Source organism: Triticum dicoccoides, chromosome 4A, assembly GCF_002162155.2.
Source record: "Triticum dicoccoides isolate Atlit2015 ecotype Zavitan chromosome 4A, WEW_v2.0, whole genome shotgun sequence".
In the NCBI taxonomy this organism is placed as follows: domain Eukaryota; kingdom Viridiplantae; phylum Streptophyta; class Magnoliopsida; order Poales; family Poaceae; genus Triticum; species Triticum dicoccoides.
The window spans coordinates 747,234,139-747,250,564 of NC_041386.1; the positions used below are offsets into that span (position 1 = coordinate 747,234,139).

At 42.6% G+C, this 16,426-nt stretch overlaps 1 protein-coding gene across 2 annotated transcripts in view; it reads right to left on the reverse strand.

Annotated features, from left to right (window-relative positions):
• LOC119288424 (disease resistance protein Pik-2-like) overlaps window positions 1-9,411 on the reverse strand; it is a 19,987-nt gene extending 10,576 nt beyond the window's left edge. The window contains exons 1-2 of one of the 2 annotated variants that reach the window (XM_037568046.1): window positions 9,151-9,411; window positions 8,596-8,723 (exon numbers count right to left, since the gene is read on the reverse strand). The gene's annotated coding sequence lies outside the window, so the exon portion shown is untranslated. Of the gene's footprint in view, window positions 1-6,441; window positions 6,579-8,595; window positions 8,724-9,150 lie in introns of those variants that run through there. The other variant, XM_037568047.1, reaches the window with a different exon arrangement.
• Between the last annotated feature and the right edge of the window lie 7,015 nt (window positions 9,412-16,426).

Below are 16,426 nucleotides of genomic sequence, written 5' to 3' on the forward strand. Positions count from 1 at the left end.
TCCCCAGGGTGGCGACCCGCACCCCCCGGCCGAACCCCCTCGCCCGCTACTCCCTCTCCCCCCGCCATCGCCAATAGCTCATGCCAGGCAAAGCTCGAGTGGATCTGGCGGCGGCGGGCCGTCGTTCCCCATGCAGAGCGCTCACGAGCCGTGGGAGCTCCGTGCGGTGGCGGGCGGTGCAGCGTGACTCCGGCGCGTGTCTCTTCTGCTAGTGGTGGTCGGGGATGGTGGGGCGGAAATAGCAGATCCCTCCCACTGGCCTTCCCCAAAGTGACATCCCCCTGCTGCGTTGGAGCACGGCGGGCGTCGGTGGTGTCAGGGATGGACTAGATTCATATCGGTGGGGTCCGGCGAAGGTTGCTCTTGTGAGGCGTAGGGTGGTGGTGCTCACTCTTTCCCGTGGCGCTGTTGTTTGCTCTGGTTGTGCGGTGCTGCCTTCTGGCAACGCTGCGTGTGGGTAGCGTGCCTGCCGGCCTCAGTTTGGCTCGAGTCTGATGGGGAGCGACGGGGGACAAGTTGGATCCGGTCTGATCTGGCCTGAAGTGGCCTGGATTTGCTCATGGGTGGTGGCGGGCTGCAGTGGCCCGGATTTGCTCATGGGTGGCGGGGGGCTGCAGTGGCCCAGATTTGCTCATGGGTGGCAGCGGGCTGTAGTGGCCCTTCTCTATGGTGGTGAAGAGAGCAGTGCACCACGATCAGATCGATGCTATTTGGAGGTGGTCTGCTCACTTGGGCGGAAGTCCTGTTCCTGCCGGAGCCGTCGAAGGCGATGCCTGTGGGCTCCATGAACCTCCTTGGAGGCAACGCTATCATGGTGACTACTCCTTTGAAATTCCAGGGAAACCCATGTTCCAGGATCGTCTAGGGCGGACGAAGGCGGCACATTTTTGCGTCGTGTCCCTTCTTGAAGGCATCATCTGGGTTCAGCTCGGTTGGCCTCTGTGGTGGCTGCTCGGTGCGGGTTCGATGGTGGTGGTGGTGTGGCCAACTTGGGGTCGATGGTTGTGTGTGCTTCGTTGGCGAGGAGGTGGTGTTCTGTCTGTGAGATCTTGGCTTAGCCATGTGTTGGAATGGGTCCGATTTTCATCCGAAAGCCGGGTTAGCAGAGGCGTTATCCTACTCAATGGATCACCTCATTCCCATATGACAACTGTACCTCTGCGGGTTGTTGTTGGGTGGTGACTAGAAGGCCAACGTTCATGGCTCTTCTCCTTGCTTGGTCCGATGAAGATGTAAGTTTAGGTCCTCCTCCTTGCTAGTTTTGCTGATGAGATTTGTGATGGTGAGTCCGGTTTCGGATCATCGAAAGTGCCTTCTTCTGTGCCCTTTCCTCGGCGGGTCTTCCGGAGGTTTGGCTGTGTGCGTGTTTCGGTTATGTCTCTTCTCTTGTTTTCCCCATGTACTCTGGTTCAATTGAACCTATCTTGTATGGAGCCGGGGCTTCTTGGAAAATTTGATTGAAAATATTCAGGTGGGGTTCCCCCACGGGTGACCATTCCAAAAAATCATACTTTCTTATACAAAATGAAGGCCACTGTTACACCTTTAGATATGTATCATTGCCAAAAACGTGTTGTATTATGCAATGAAGCTGTAAATAAGGGTAAAAAAATCTAAATAAGATAAAAGTAAATACCTAATAGTTTTGACTTTTGACACAATGAAAGATGATGCCCTCGTTGGGACTTCGCCCACAGGATAGATCACATCAAAATAGATGATGAACACGTGCACGAAAACTTCTGCCAAAGGCACGTGTTGTGCCTTGTTCTTTTTTATTTTCTCTCAAATATGTTGTGTGTGTGTGTGTGTGTAACTAATTAAGCGGGCAGGTCGCACGGAGAAGGTCTCCTCTCCACCACTAATTTGTTGAGGGTAATGGTGTGTGTGCAAGAAAATAACGCGTTTAATTTTTTTTACGATGCGTGGTCGCGACATCCTGACTTTGAGGGCACTAATGAGTAGTAGTAATAGAGAAAGTATAGGTGGTAATGGACGAATATTATTTACTAGACAATGCGTTTCTGATGGTTGGAATGAGTGGAAGTAATATAGATAGTATGGGTGGTAATGGACATAGATTTTTTACCATGCAGTACGAATCATTACATGTAGTAATGAATTACTACATGCTCACTAATTGACAGCAGTAAAAGAGAGGGAGGGGATGGTAACGAAAAAATATGCTCACTAATGACGTAGATTCTCTACCATGCAGTAACGAATGACTAGATGTAGTAATTAGTTACGATCAATTAGTGGTTTGAGGGGTTGGCATGCGAGATACTCGTTACTATTGGCTTATTTCGGAGGAACGTGGGCCTGCCGAAGCAATGGACTCTGGCCGTAAGTCCTTACGGTAGAATTTTCAGCGCGCCGGGTTCGCACGAGCGCGCATGGTTGGGTTATTTAGCGCGTTTGTTGGCCAGAGCGTGCGCTAAGATAAATGCGCGCAGGCTTAGTTTAGCACGCGAAGCTAAAGTGAGCCTGCGTGCAGGAAACTCTAATCCTACGCTTCGGACGCTAATTGCGCGTCGCTCGACCGGCGTAGCCGCTCCTATAACTAACCATGGTAAAAGCACACGGATATATCTATATCTATATCTATATCTATACCTATACCTACATATTATATATTATATTATATATATATATATATATATATATATCTATATCTATATATATATATATCTATATCTATATCTATTACCTACTAATAAAGCAAGGTGGTATTCTTGGTTTCGTCCCGCCTACATGATTTTGTTATTTGGACTTTTTTTAATCTAATGAGGTGGTACTATTCACGTGAATTTCTGGCCGTGTTTTCATGCGATGGGAGAACATAGTCGGAAGGTGCAACGGCCCAACTGGCTGGGCATCGACCTTCCTTTGATGGGCCTGCTCCTGCCACTTTCATGAAAAAAGGTAAAAAATATATGTTTTAACTGGGTATCGAACCCCTAACCTCTGGGTTGGGCCACGAAGGCTATAGCCAGCCGACCTATAATCGGATTGCACTAAAGAACTGATTCAATCAATATTAGTCCTACCTCGCTCCTTTAGATCAAATTTCACCAACTTATATACACACATGAGTTGTAGTAGATTCAACTTATATCAGCAAGTCATCTTCAAAACCAAAAAAGAGAGGAAACAGCATACCAAAAGGAGAGAAAACTCCATAATGAAGGGGATATGGACGATGCAACCATGTTGTATTGGCTCTAATTAGAAGGATTTATGGGCTTGGCATGGTGTGATTGGCTCTAATTAAATTAAATGAGAAAAAGATACATGCATGGCTCTAATTAAAGGAAATGATGACATGATAAAAGCGTACATGCATGACCCGTATGCCGCGATGATGGGCATTTTGGTGAATGGCGAAACTAGCCTTTTTCTCAAATCAATGCATCAATTTTCTTCCCCGTTGCAACGCACGGGCTTTTGTGCTAGTATACTATTAAAAGGAGGTGATATTCTTGGTTTCATCCCGCTTTGTTTGGTCCCGCTTCAATTAATTTCACGTACACTATTTGATTTTGTTACTTGCCATCCGTTTTGGCCCAACGAAGAAAGCTCACCTGGCGGCAAACTGAGGCCCATGTCCGAAGAGCTGGTAAAAAATCAAATTACTGATGGGAGGGTTCGATTTCATATCCTGCCAACCGGCCACGCACAGTTTGCCCAACTGACCCAGCTAGAGATATGAGGGATTTTTTTTCTCCCGTTGCAACGCACGGGCCTTTTTGCTAGTAGTAATAACAGAATTAATTCTCGTTACGGGATGCCACACGTCGCACGTCCGTCCCGTGGCTCTAATTGCTACGCATGGTAAAATAATTGACTTATGTGGTAACGTGATGAAAGCCTTTACCGGCTCCACAGATATGTATTAACTGTAGTAATGGTTCTTCCAAATCTTTTCCCTTTTTTTTGAACTCTTTTCAAATCTTTTCTTTCCCTAATATTAAAGGGAGGATTGTTTCTCCACTTTTTTGGTCCATCAGGCTTTTTCGTAGGTCATCCCTTTTTTGTTTTTTTCTCGTCCGTCGTTTGAGTTGTACATAAAAAATTGCGCTACGTTTTCTTCAAAAAATAAATTGCAAAGATAAATTGCGTTGGGAGGGACTCGAACCCTGCTCCCGCAGTTTCAACTGCGCACACGCAAACCAATCCACGTAGGTAACATGTTGCTTGTGAAATATAAGGAAGATTTCCTTTTATATTGGTCATCAAATATTTTGGTTTTTCCTAGAATTTCTGCCTGTCTAGCGCAAGGATGGGCTTCATATGCGCAGAGATGGGCTTCCTATAATATAATGATAATAGTTCAACGATTTTGTTTTAGGCAAAAGCAGGATTTGAACTTGAAACCACAAACTACATTCTAACTTTCCTAGCCAACTAGACCATCAAACACTTGTGACAATAGAATGTGGAGTTGTGTTTATATACTGCAGACAGCACAAAGGCCACACAACAGCATTGGGCCTTAAGCTGCGGTCCAACTGCTGGGCTAGATCCATCAACGCAACAACTAGAATTCTGTACCCTACGGTATGACCTTTGATATTTGATATTCGATAGTCCCGCCTTGCTACATGAAACTTGATTCTTGCCAATTTATATAACTATACATTGTTGTCTGTTGTGAGCTAATTACACGGGATATCTAATATGCAAGGTGCGAGGGGCTTTGCATGAGTCCATAATATTTCACATGAACTTGTCAATTAATGCTAGCATACATAGACTGTGTTATGTGGTGGATCAGCTCACATTTGGGTGCATTTGATCACATAGACATCACAACTATCGCGGACAAACGCGGGGAAGAGGATAAACTGTGAAACAGCAAGAGGTGGTATGATATTGATTTTCACCCGTTGCAATGCACGGGCCTTTTTGCTAGTTGCAGTAATGGGATGAAAACCATTACCATCGTGTGACCTGTCAACGTACTGATACATGCTAAATATTTATGTAAATTTTTAATGGAGAACGTATTTGACGGTATTGTTTTATGACCAATGGTAAACTTTTAATGGAGAACATTTTGATGGTAATTCCCGCGGAAAAAAAACATATTTGATGGTAATTGTAAGACGACCAAGTAGGATAGTAACATAATTTAAATCGTTACCGTTGCATCCTCTCGTTCCTTGCTTTGCCTAATCAGACTTTTATAATATTTTAGGGCCATAGTAATAAACAGAAAGTTGGATGGTAATCAGACCCTCTAATATTTTGTGGACATGGTAATCAACAAGGGGTTCGATGGTAATCTATTTAGTGGGACGGGAACGTTGCATACACGGATAGAAGTTGGTTGATTATATATTTTAATGGAGACATATGGTAACACCGTAACCACTAGGCCATAGCCACTCTCGATTAGTACAATTGTTCCTCACATACAACTCCTCGTAAAGTATCAATTTAGATTACCATAGATCGGTTTCCTAATTACGCACGGTTTGTGACCCAGGTGTTGAGCCGGCCGAACGTAACCGACAAGCATTACGCCGCTTGAATATATATATATATATATATATATATATATATATATATATATATATATATATATATATAGAAAATGCATCCTACTACCGGGTGTAGTTATACCCATTTTTCATATACTACCAATGTCCTATATATATGCGTGAGCGCATTATGGTTTATCCCGCGCGTCAGTCTAACCATGGATCCCCACCCAGCCAACCAACAGACGCACGCATCCTCCACATTCTTAATTTGATAGTAATATACATCTAGTTTTGTAGTAAAAGCCCCTTGCTCTTTACGATGTGCTCCTCGTACTAGTTGTGATCCTAAATCACTTGGAACAAATAGTAAGCTAGTGTTCATCTTGCAAATAGTTACGACCTGTGGACATTATTATGTGCCCATTTAGATAGTGAGATCCATTGTAATTAGCAAAGGGTATATGGTAGATATACTGTTATTAGGACACAGTACTGCACTTAGCCTAACCCAACCAGTACATTATAATCTGAAAATGACATCTGGTAATCAAAGGATTTATTCGTACGATGACGCACAACAATACTAATTTAAGATTACGTAGTATAACACTAGCATGCATCCAGTAACCATCTTAATGTTGCTACTATGTTTAATAAGAATTTTACTAGCAGAACTAGATAGGGCAGGGACGGGTGTGCATCCACTTCGTAACCATTTTAATATTATTAGCATGTTTATCCAAGTATTTTACTGGTAGAATCAGGCGAGGCAGGGCATAGGTGCATAATAATGGTAACCATTTTCATTTTGGTACTATGTTTACCATCAATTTTACTAGCAAGTGGAGGGAGAATTAGGTGAGGCGGGGCTCAAGTGCATGTTGATGGTAACCAGTTTAATTGTATTACTACTTTTGGGAGAAATTTTACTAGCAGGTTGAGGGGGAATCACCTGTTCGGTTAAGCACAGCGCGCGACCTGGCCGGAGCGTAGAATTAGCATTCTGCGTCACACTCCCTTTAGCGCTACCGTGTATATATAAGCAGGAGCGCGAAAAGGCTAATTGTGCGCTCCGGTCGCTGCGCATGCTGCTCGGCTAATCCAGCGGGCCTGCTAATCATTGTAAAACGATTGGTACAAAACGTAATGGAACTAAATGAGTTACTGTAGCAAATGACCAACCCCACCCTTAATTACACTGAACGCAACAGCCCCTGGTCGGCCTTGTAAATTGATAGTAAATTTGAAAGGTAGTATAGTAATGTGATTACTATCTACCTTTTGATACGAAATAGAAATTGGCTCCTGCCTAGTCGTAACTCAATTAGCATGCAATATTGATAGGTGTGGTAAATTGATAGTAAGTTAGAAAGGGAATATAGTAATACAATTACTATCTACCTTCTGGCAAGTAATAGCAATTGGCTCTTGCGTAGTCATAACTCAATTACTATGGAATACGATTTTCTATTAAAAAAGTAACGTTACCTTTCAATTTTGGGTTGTAGCCTTGTACTCCATTACTCACGCATTGACAGCAAACAAACATTTGGTATGTAAACAATTTGCTAATAAAAGAAATTGACTCGTTGCAAGCCGTAACACAATATGTATATTCAATCAAAATACTCTGAAACTCCCCTTAATTTTACCCAAATGATAACGTCCACACGCTTTGATCCACGTTGATTCTATTTTGCACGAATCCTAAAGGAATCCTTTAGAATCTGAGTGCCAAGTGGGCCTCATCGTGTGTGTGGGCGTTGGAGAGTTCACCCACACGCCCCGCAGCAAGTGATTTGCCAGCTACGCTGTGTGAGCGAACTAGTTTCTGCCCACACAACCACCACCTAGTCCACGCGTGTGTGGGTGAACTGCTTTTCGCCCACACAACACTCGTACTTTGTTGGATGGCAACTGCAGTTGCGCGTACATGACAACTAGGTAAACACACACGGCAACTATGATTCGTTGCTAGACGGCAACTGCAGTTGCGCGTACGTGGCAACCAGGGACACATGGCAACTGTGATTAATCATACATGGCAACTATGGTTGGACCACACGTAGGTAAACACAGAGGCCAACTATTGTTTGACCATATCTGGCAAGTAGTTAATCACATACGGCAACTATGGTTTGATTATACGCGGCAACTACCATAAATTAGACATGGCAACTATAGTTAACCAAAAACAGAGAGAGTTGTCATGCTTTTACAACTGCATTTGTCATCCCAGATAACTACATTTGTCATCCCGAATGGCAACTAAATCGTCACCTCACGGGTACCTAACGTAGCTGCGCCAGGACGTGTGGGCATATTTGCTTCGTGCCACGTGCGCTGGGTGGGGATGAGTAGTACTTGCGGGCCGTGTGGCACGAAGTAGCTGCGCCCACACGTGTGGGCAATTTTAAGGTTCGCCCACACACAGCCCGTGTGGGCTGCCTCCTTCTCACGCCACACACCGTATGTGGGCGGATGTCTAGTATATATACGACACATGTGGGCTTATCAAGACCCTAATTTTAACACAATTTAGTCCCAGCATGATTGTTATATTACCAAAAGAATTACAACAATCCTCACTACACTTTTACTTCACCTAAAATATGCTCTCTGTTTCTTACTACAATTAATGAGAGAGTTACTAGAATAGAAGATCAATTACTGTACACCAGCCCATAGTAGTTTTGCATTGTCAAGTTCTGATCTTTGACAAACAATATTACAATCAATTGGAACGGCAGTTTTACTATAAGAGAAATTGCTAGATACACTATACATAGTAATTGTTTTACGATCACCCATAAGGCAACCATGTTATTGTGTAGCAGGGCGTAGGAGTGGTGTGATAGCCAGTAATACATTTAATCCCTAATATGTTAGGACTAGTACTAACTCCACTCACGTGCACAACTACCTTGGATCTGGACACTAATACAAGATTATACAGCCCTCGCAATTGTTAGTGTTAATTAATTTAGTAAAAAAGTGGGTCGGCAAGCATCAAGTACCATGCATGACAAGGAATAAAAAGCTATTATCAGAATAATGGGACAACAGGAAACATGAAGAAGCAGGAGGACGGGAGCAGAGGAGGCACCGGCAAACTGGACAAGAAGCTGACCACTGAGCAGTCACTTGCCAGGGCGGCCGCTGGACGTCAGCTGCAGAGGCCGGTGGAAGCAGGTGCTGTGTATAGTCAGGGCATGAAGCAGTTCTTGTGAATACCTATGAAAATATGGCAATTAGTACTCTCCTTCGGGTGAAAATGGATATCTTACTTGCTAATTAGTGATCTAAACGCTTTTATATTTCTTTATGGAGGGAGTATATGCTAGATAATGCGTCTTCTTTGAGGTATTTAGTGCATCATGTATTACAATTTACAAGTTTAGGACAAGCAGATCTGGCCAACTACAAGATGAAGATAGAACATTTCATTATTCCCAAATCAAAATGAAAATCAACAAAATTCATGCGTCGCATCTTTTGTACATGCTTGCACAGTTATGAAATCAACATCTACTCCTAGACATAGATAGTTTCCGGTTTTCTTATCTAACTAGGCAAGCAAACAAGAGGCTATCCTCGATTAATCCAATCTCCATTCCTTCAAACAAGAAAACAACGAATTAAGGGCAAATAGCAGAGATACCTGCGACGCTGGTCGCCGAGTAGGCTTTAGCACTCAGTGTCCCGGGAGGCGTAACCAGCTGAAATCTATGGACGGCGTGGTGGCTTCTGGGAGGGGAAATTAGCAGGCGGATGGATGGAAGACGACTGAGAACGGCTCCAGTGTAGCGTCTTTGTTGGATTGGTATATGACAGGTACAGCAATAATGCCTGGTCCCATCCGTGCTCCGTGAGAGTGTGTCAACTGTCATGCATCGGAAGAACGCCCATCTATTCTGCCCCGGGCATTCTTTACAATGGGGATAAGTGGTAGTCTGCTCCTTCAGAAATTAAGTAGCTGTGCGTGTCCTTCGGCATGGCCAACGACTCACAAAAAATGGTAGTTTCACAAACTCAACCATGGTTACTCCCGGGACACAGGGCAACAAAGTGCACATGCGAAATGCATTGGAAAGCGCACACACATGACAAACTATCGGGAGGAATCTGAAGGGAATTAGTAGGTGCCATGTGAAAGCACATGCGCTCATACAAACTGTTGGATTTGAAAAACATTCGCTTTACAGCCTGAGCTAGCTGTTGAATCTCGAAGCTAGGACAAACATATTCTCAAGGCGTCACATGCATCAAGGTGCGGCACAGTGGACGCGAACCTAGCCGAGCCTGCCATAAGTTCACCGTCACTGGGTCGAGCCGAGCTTGCAACTCTCTTGAGCCCCAAAACCTACCTTGTCCCGAGCTTTGCCCTAGCTCGGTGCAGCCGTGGAGGCCCGACCTTTGCCGAAAAACATGACAAGATTAGTCTTTTGACATCTCTGCAGAACTTTGTCAAGATTGCCCAAGCAATAATTAAAAAAAGTTATGTAAACGGAAAAACCATCCATGTATACCTCAACAATTTTCTCACATAAATCAAAGAATATGATAGTCATACATGTTTGAAAGGTAGCAAGTCCATTATATAAACCAAAAGGCATACTTCTATAAGCATAAATTTCAAAAGGATAAGTAAAACTAGCTTTCGCTTGAACTTCTTATGATACAGGTATTTGAGAGAAAGCAGAATAGCCATCAAGAAAGTAGAAGTGTGTATTCTTAGACAATCTTTCTAACATTTACTCAACGAAAGGAAAAAAGTAATGATCTTTCTAGTAGCTTTATTTAATTTTCAAAATTCAGTTATCATCCTATAACCGGTTACAATTCTGTGTGGGATAAGTTTATTTTTATCATTAGAAACAACAGTGATGCCGCCTTTCTTAGGGACACGATGGACATGACTTACCCATCTACTATCAGCTATAGGATAAATTATACATGCCTCGAGAAGATTTTATATTTTAGTTATTACCACATCCTTAATTTAAGGATTCAAACGGCGTTGATGATCGACAACTGTTTTAGCATCAGTCTCCGTATTAATCTTCTGTTGATACAGAGTAGGACTAATGCCCCGCAGATCGTCGAGTGTATATCCAATTGCAGCACGATGCTTCCTTAGAGTTTTGAGCAATCTATTTTTTTCGTGCGCTGAAAGTTCAGCATTGATAATTAATAACAGGATAGATCTCTTTTCATCAAGATAAATATATTCCAATGTATTTGGAAGTTTATTTAATTTGAACACAGGATCACTCTTATGTGGCAGGGGGTCTACCAAAGTTTGAACAGACAAATTATGTTTAAGGATAGGTCTAGCAAATATTTCATCTAATGTTCTAATTTGAACCTAAATAATATTTCATCTATTTAATTTCCTTGAGTCATATGCATATCAGCTTCATGGTCTAGCAAATTTTGTTCTAATGGATCAGTAGGGGGCACAAAAAGAGGAAGCAGACCAATAATATCATCTTTACTAGGTAATTCTTTATCATGAGGTTGTCTATTAAATTTAAAAAACTAAATTCATTAGATACATCACCAAACATAGCATTGACATTTTTCCTTAACACAATCAATTTCAACATTAACGGTATTCAAGAAAGGTCTAACAAATATAATGGGACAAAAATCATCTTGGAATGATCCAAGTATTAGGAAATCTGTAGGGTATTTGATCTTACCACAAAAGGCTTCAACATCTGTAATAATTCCAAGCATTGAAATGGTATCTCTGTTTGCAAACTTAATAATTACATCAATATCTTTTATCTCAGCAGGTGTGGAATAGCACTTATACTAGCTCCTGTATCACATAAACCATGATAACAATAAAAATTAACACACTATTTTGAATAACTATTTTCAAATATCACTAATAATAATAATTTGATTATGAAGATTTAGCACACTAGTAAACCAACAAAGATCAAATGGGAAGTCTTACTAAATAGAAGAGGCTTAGCAACCATCTAATATATCAATTAAGTAGCTATGCATGTCCTTGGGCATGGCCAAGGGGTCACAAACTCAACCATGGTTACTCTCGGGACACAGGGCAACAAAGTGCACAAGAGAAATGCATTGGAAAGCGCACACACATGACAAATTGTCGGGAGGAATCCGAGGGGAATTAGTAGGTGCCATGTGAAAGCATGTGCGCTCATACAAACTGTTGGACTTGAAAAACATTCGCTTTACATCCTAAGCTAGTTGTTGAATCTCGAATCTAGGATAAACATATTCTCAAGGCGTCACATGCATCGAGGTGCGGCATAGTGGACGCGAGCCGAGCTGAGCCTGCGATAAGCTCACAGTCACTGGGTCGAGCCGACCTTGCAACTCTCATGAGGCCCAAAACCTAGCTTGTCTCTAGCTTTGCCCTAGCTCGGTGCAGCCGTGGAGGCCCGACCTTTGCCCCAAAACAAGATAAGATTAGTCTCTTGACATCTCTGCAAAACTTTGCCAAGATTGCTCAAGCAATAATTAAAAGAAGTTGCGTAATCGAAAAAACCATCCATGTATACCTCAACAATGTCCTCACATAAATCAAAGAATATGAAAGTCATACATGCTTGAAAGGTAGGAGGTTCATTATATAAACCAAAAGGCATACGTCTATAAGCATAAGTTCCAAAAGGACAAGTAAAAGTAGTTTTCTCTTGATCTTCCTGTGATACAGGTATTTGTCTGAAACAGAATAGCCATCAAGAAAGCAGAAGTGTGTATTCCTAGACAATCTATCTAACATTTAATCGATGAAAGGAAAAGGGTAATGATCTTTCTAGTAGCTTTATTTAATTTTCTAAAATCAATTACCATCCTATGACCAGTTACAATTCTGTGCAGGATAAGTTTATTTTTATCATTAGGAACAACACTGATGCCACCTTTCTTATGGACACAATGAAGATGACTTACCCATCTACTATCAGCTATATAATAAATCATACCTGCCTCCAGAAGCTTTTATATTTAGTTCTTACAACATCCTTAATTTAATGATTCACACGACGCTGATGATCGACAACTGGTTTAGCATCAGTCTTCGTATTAATCTTCTGTTGATATATAGTAGGATAAATGCCCTTAAGATCATCGAGAGTATATCCAATTGTAGCACCATGCTTCCTCAAAGTTTTGAGTAATCTATTTTCTTCGTGCGCTGAAAGGTTAGCATTGATAAGAACATGATATATCTTCTTTTCATCAAGATAAGTATATTTCAATGTATCTGAAGTTTCTTTAATTTGAACACAGGATCACCCTTAGGTGGTAGTGAAGGAAATACGCCCTAGAGGCAATAATAAAGTTATTATTTATTTCCTTATTTCATGATAAATGTTTATTATTCATGCTAGAATTATATTAACCGGAAACTTAGTACATGTGTGAATACATAGACAAACAAAGTGTCACTAGTATGCCTCTACTTGACTAGCTCGTTGAATCAAAGATGGTTAAGTTTCCTAGCCATAGTCATGAGTTGTCATTTGATTAACGGGATCACATCATTAGGAGAATGATGTGATTGACTTGACCCATTCCGTTAGCTTAGCACTTGATCATTTAGTATGTTGCTATTGCTTTCTTCATGACTTATACATGTTCCTATGACTATGAGATTATGCAACTCCCGTTTACCGGAGGAACACTTTGTGTGCTACCAAACATCACAACGTAGATGGGTGGTTGTAAAGGTGCTCTACAGGTGTCTCCGAAGGTACTTGTTGAGTTGGCGTATTTCGAAATTAGGATTTGTCACTCCGATTGTCGGAGAGGTATCTCTGCGCCCTCTCGGTAATGCACATCACTATAAGCCTTGCAAGCAATGTAACTAATGAGTTAGTTGCGGGATGATGCATTACATAATGAGTAAAGAGACTCGCCGGTAACGAGATTGAACTAGGTATTGAGATACCGACGATCGAATCTCGGGCAAGTAACATACCGATGACAAAGGGAACGTATGTTGTTATGCGGTTTGACCGATAAAGATCTTCGTAGAATATGTGGGAGCCAATATGAGCATCCAGGTGCCGCTATTGGTTATTGACCGGAGATGTGTCTCGGTCATGTCTACATAGTTCTCGAACCCGTAGGGTCCGCACGCTTAACGTTCGGTGACGATTTATATTATGAGTTATGTGTTTTGATGGACCGAAGGTAGTTCGGTGTCTCGGATGAGATCGGGGACATGACGAGGAGCCTTCAAATGGTCGAGACGTAAAGATCGATATATTGGACGACTACATTCGGACATCGGAAAGGTTCCGAGTGATTTGGGTATTTATCGAAGTACCAGAGAGTTATGGGAATTCACCGGGGAGTATATGAGCCTTATTGGGCTTTAGGGGAAAGAGAGAGGGGAGGCTGCGCGCCCCCACATGGCCTAGTTCGAATTGGACTAGGGGGATGGGCTGCGCCCCCTCCTTCCTTCTCTTCTCTTTTCCCTTTCCTTGACTCCTACTCCTACTACTTGGAAGGGGGAATCCTACTCCCGATGGGAGTAGGACTCCTCCAGGGCGTGCCATAGGAGGGCCGGCCCTCCCCCCTCCTCCACTCCTTTATATATGGGGAGGGGGGCACCCCATGGACACACAAGTTGATCTGTTGATCTCTCCCAGCCGTGTGCGGTGCCCCCCTCCATCATATTCCAGCTCGATCATATCGTAGCGGTGCTTCGGCGAAGCGCTGCGTCGGTAGCAACATCTCACCGTCATCATGTCGTTGTGCTGACGGAACTCTCCCGTGAAGCTCTGCTGGATCGGAGTTCACGGGATGTCATCGAGCTGAACATGTGCTGAACTCGGAGGTGCCGTACGTTCGGTACTTGGATCGGTCGGATCGTGAAGACGTACGACTACATCAACCGCGTTGTGCTAACGTTTCCACTTACGGTCTACGAGGGTACGTGGATGACACTCTCCCCTCTCGTTGCTATGCATCACCATGATCTTGCGTGTCCATAGGAATTTTTTTGAAATTACTACGTTCCCCAACAGTGGTATCAGAGCCAGGTTTATGCGTAGATGTAATATGCATGAGTAGAACACAAGTGAGTTGTGGGCGATACAACTCATACTGCTTACCAGCATGTAATACTTTGGTTCGGCGGTATTGTTGGATGAAGCGGCCTGGACCGACATTACGCGTACGCTTACGCGAGACTGGTTCTACAGATGTGCTTTGCACATAGGTGGCTGGCGGGTGTCTGTTTCTCCAACTTTAGTTGAACCGAGTGTGGCTACGCCCGGTCCTTGTGAAGGTTAAAACAGCACTAACTTGACGAAATATCGTTGTGGTTTTGATGCGTAGGTAAGAACGGTTCTTGCTCAGCCCGTAGCAGCCACGTAAAACTTGCAACAACAGAGTAGAGGACGTCTAACTTGTTTTTGCAGGGCATGTTGTGATGTGATATGGTCAAGACATGATGCAATATTTTATTGTATGAGATGATCATGTTTTGTAACGGAGTTATCGGCAGCTGGCAGGAGCCATATGGTTGTCGTTTTATTGTATGCAATGCAATCGCCCTGTAATTGCTTTACTTTATCACTAAGCGGTAGCGACAGTCATAGAAGCAATAGTTGGCGAGACGACAACGATGCTACGATGGAGATCAAGGTGTCGCGCCAGTGACGATGGGGATCATGACGGTGCTTTGAAGATGGAGATCAATGTCACAAGATGATGATGGCCATATCGTATCACTTATATTGATTGCATGTGATGTTTATCCTTTATGCATCTTATTTTGCTTAGATCGACGGTAGCATTATAAGATGATCTCTCAGTAAATTTCAAGGTATAAGTGTTCTCTCTGAGTATGCACCGTTGCCAAAGTTCATCGTGCCGAGACACCATGTGATGATCAGGTGTGATAAGCTCAACGTTCATCTATAACGGGTGTAAGACAGTTATGCACACGCAGAATACTCGGCTTAAACTTGACGAGCCTAGCATATATAGACATGGCCTCGGAACACTGGAGACCGAAAGGTCGAGCATGAATCATATAGTCGATAAGTTCAACATAGTGATGTTCACCATTGAAAACTACTCCATCTCACGTGATGATCGGACATGGTTTAGTTGATTTGGATGACGTGATCATATTAGAGGGATGTCTATCTAAGTGGGAGTTCTTAAGTAATATGATTAATTGAACTTTAATTTATCATGAACTTAGTCCTGATAGTATTTTGCAAATTATGTTGTAGAGCAATAGCTCGCGTTGTTGCTTCCCTATGTTTTATATGTGTTCCTAGAGAAAACTAAGTTGAAGTTAGCAATGATGTGGACTGGGTCTGTGATCTGAGGTTTATCCTCATTGCTGCATAGAAGAATTATGTCCTTCATGCACCGCTAGGTGACAGACCTATTGCATGAGCGGATGTAGACGTTATGAACGTTTGGCTAGCTCAATATGATGACTACTTGATAGTTTAGTGCACCATGCTTAACGGCTTAGAATCGGGACTACAAAGACGTTTTTGAAACCGCATGGACCATATGAGATGTTCCATGAGTTGAAGTTAATATTTCAAGCAAATACCTGAGTTGAGAGATATGATGTCTCCAACAAGTTCTATAGCTAAAAGATGGAGGAGAATTGCTCAACTAGTGAGCATGTGCTCAGATTGTCTAGGTACTACAATCGCTTGAATCAAGTGGGAGTTAATCTTCCAGATAAGATAGTGATTGACAGAGTTGTCTAGTCACCACCACCAAGTTACTAGAACTTCGTGATGAACTATAGTATGCAAGGGATGACGAAAACGATTTCCGAGCTCTTCGTGATGTTGAAAGCGAGAAGGTAGAAATCAAGAAAGAGCATCAAGTCTCGATGATTGACAAGACCACTAGTTTCAAGAAAAGGGCAAAGGGAAATAAATGGAACTTCAAGTAGAATG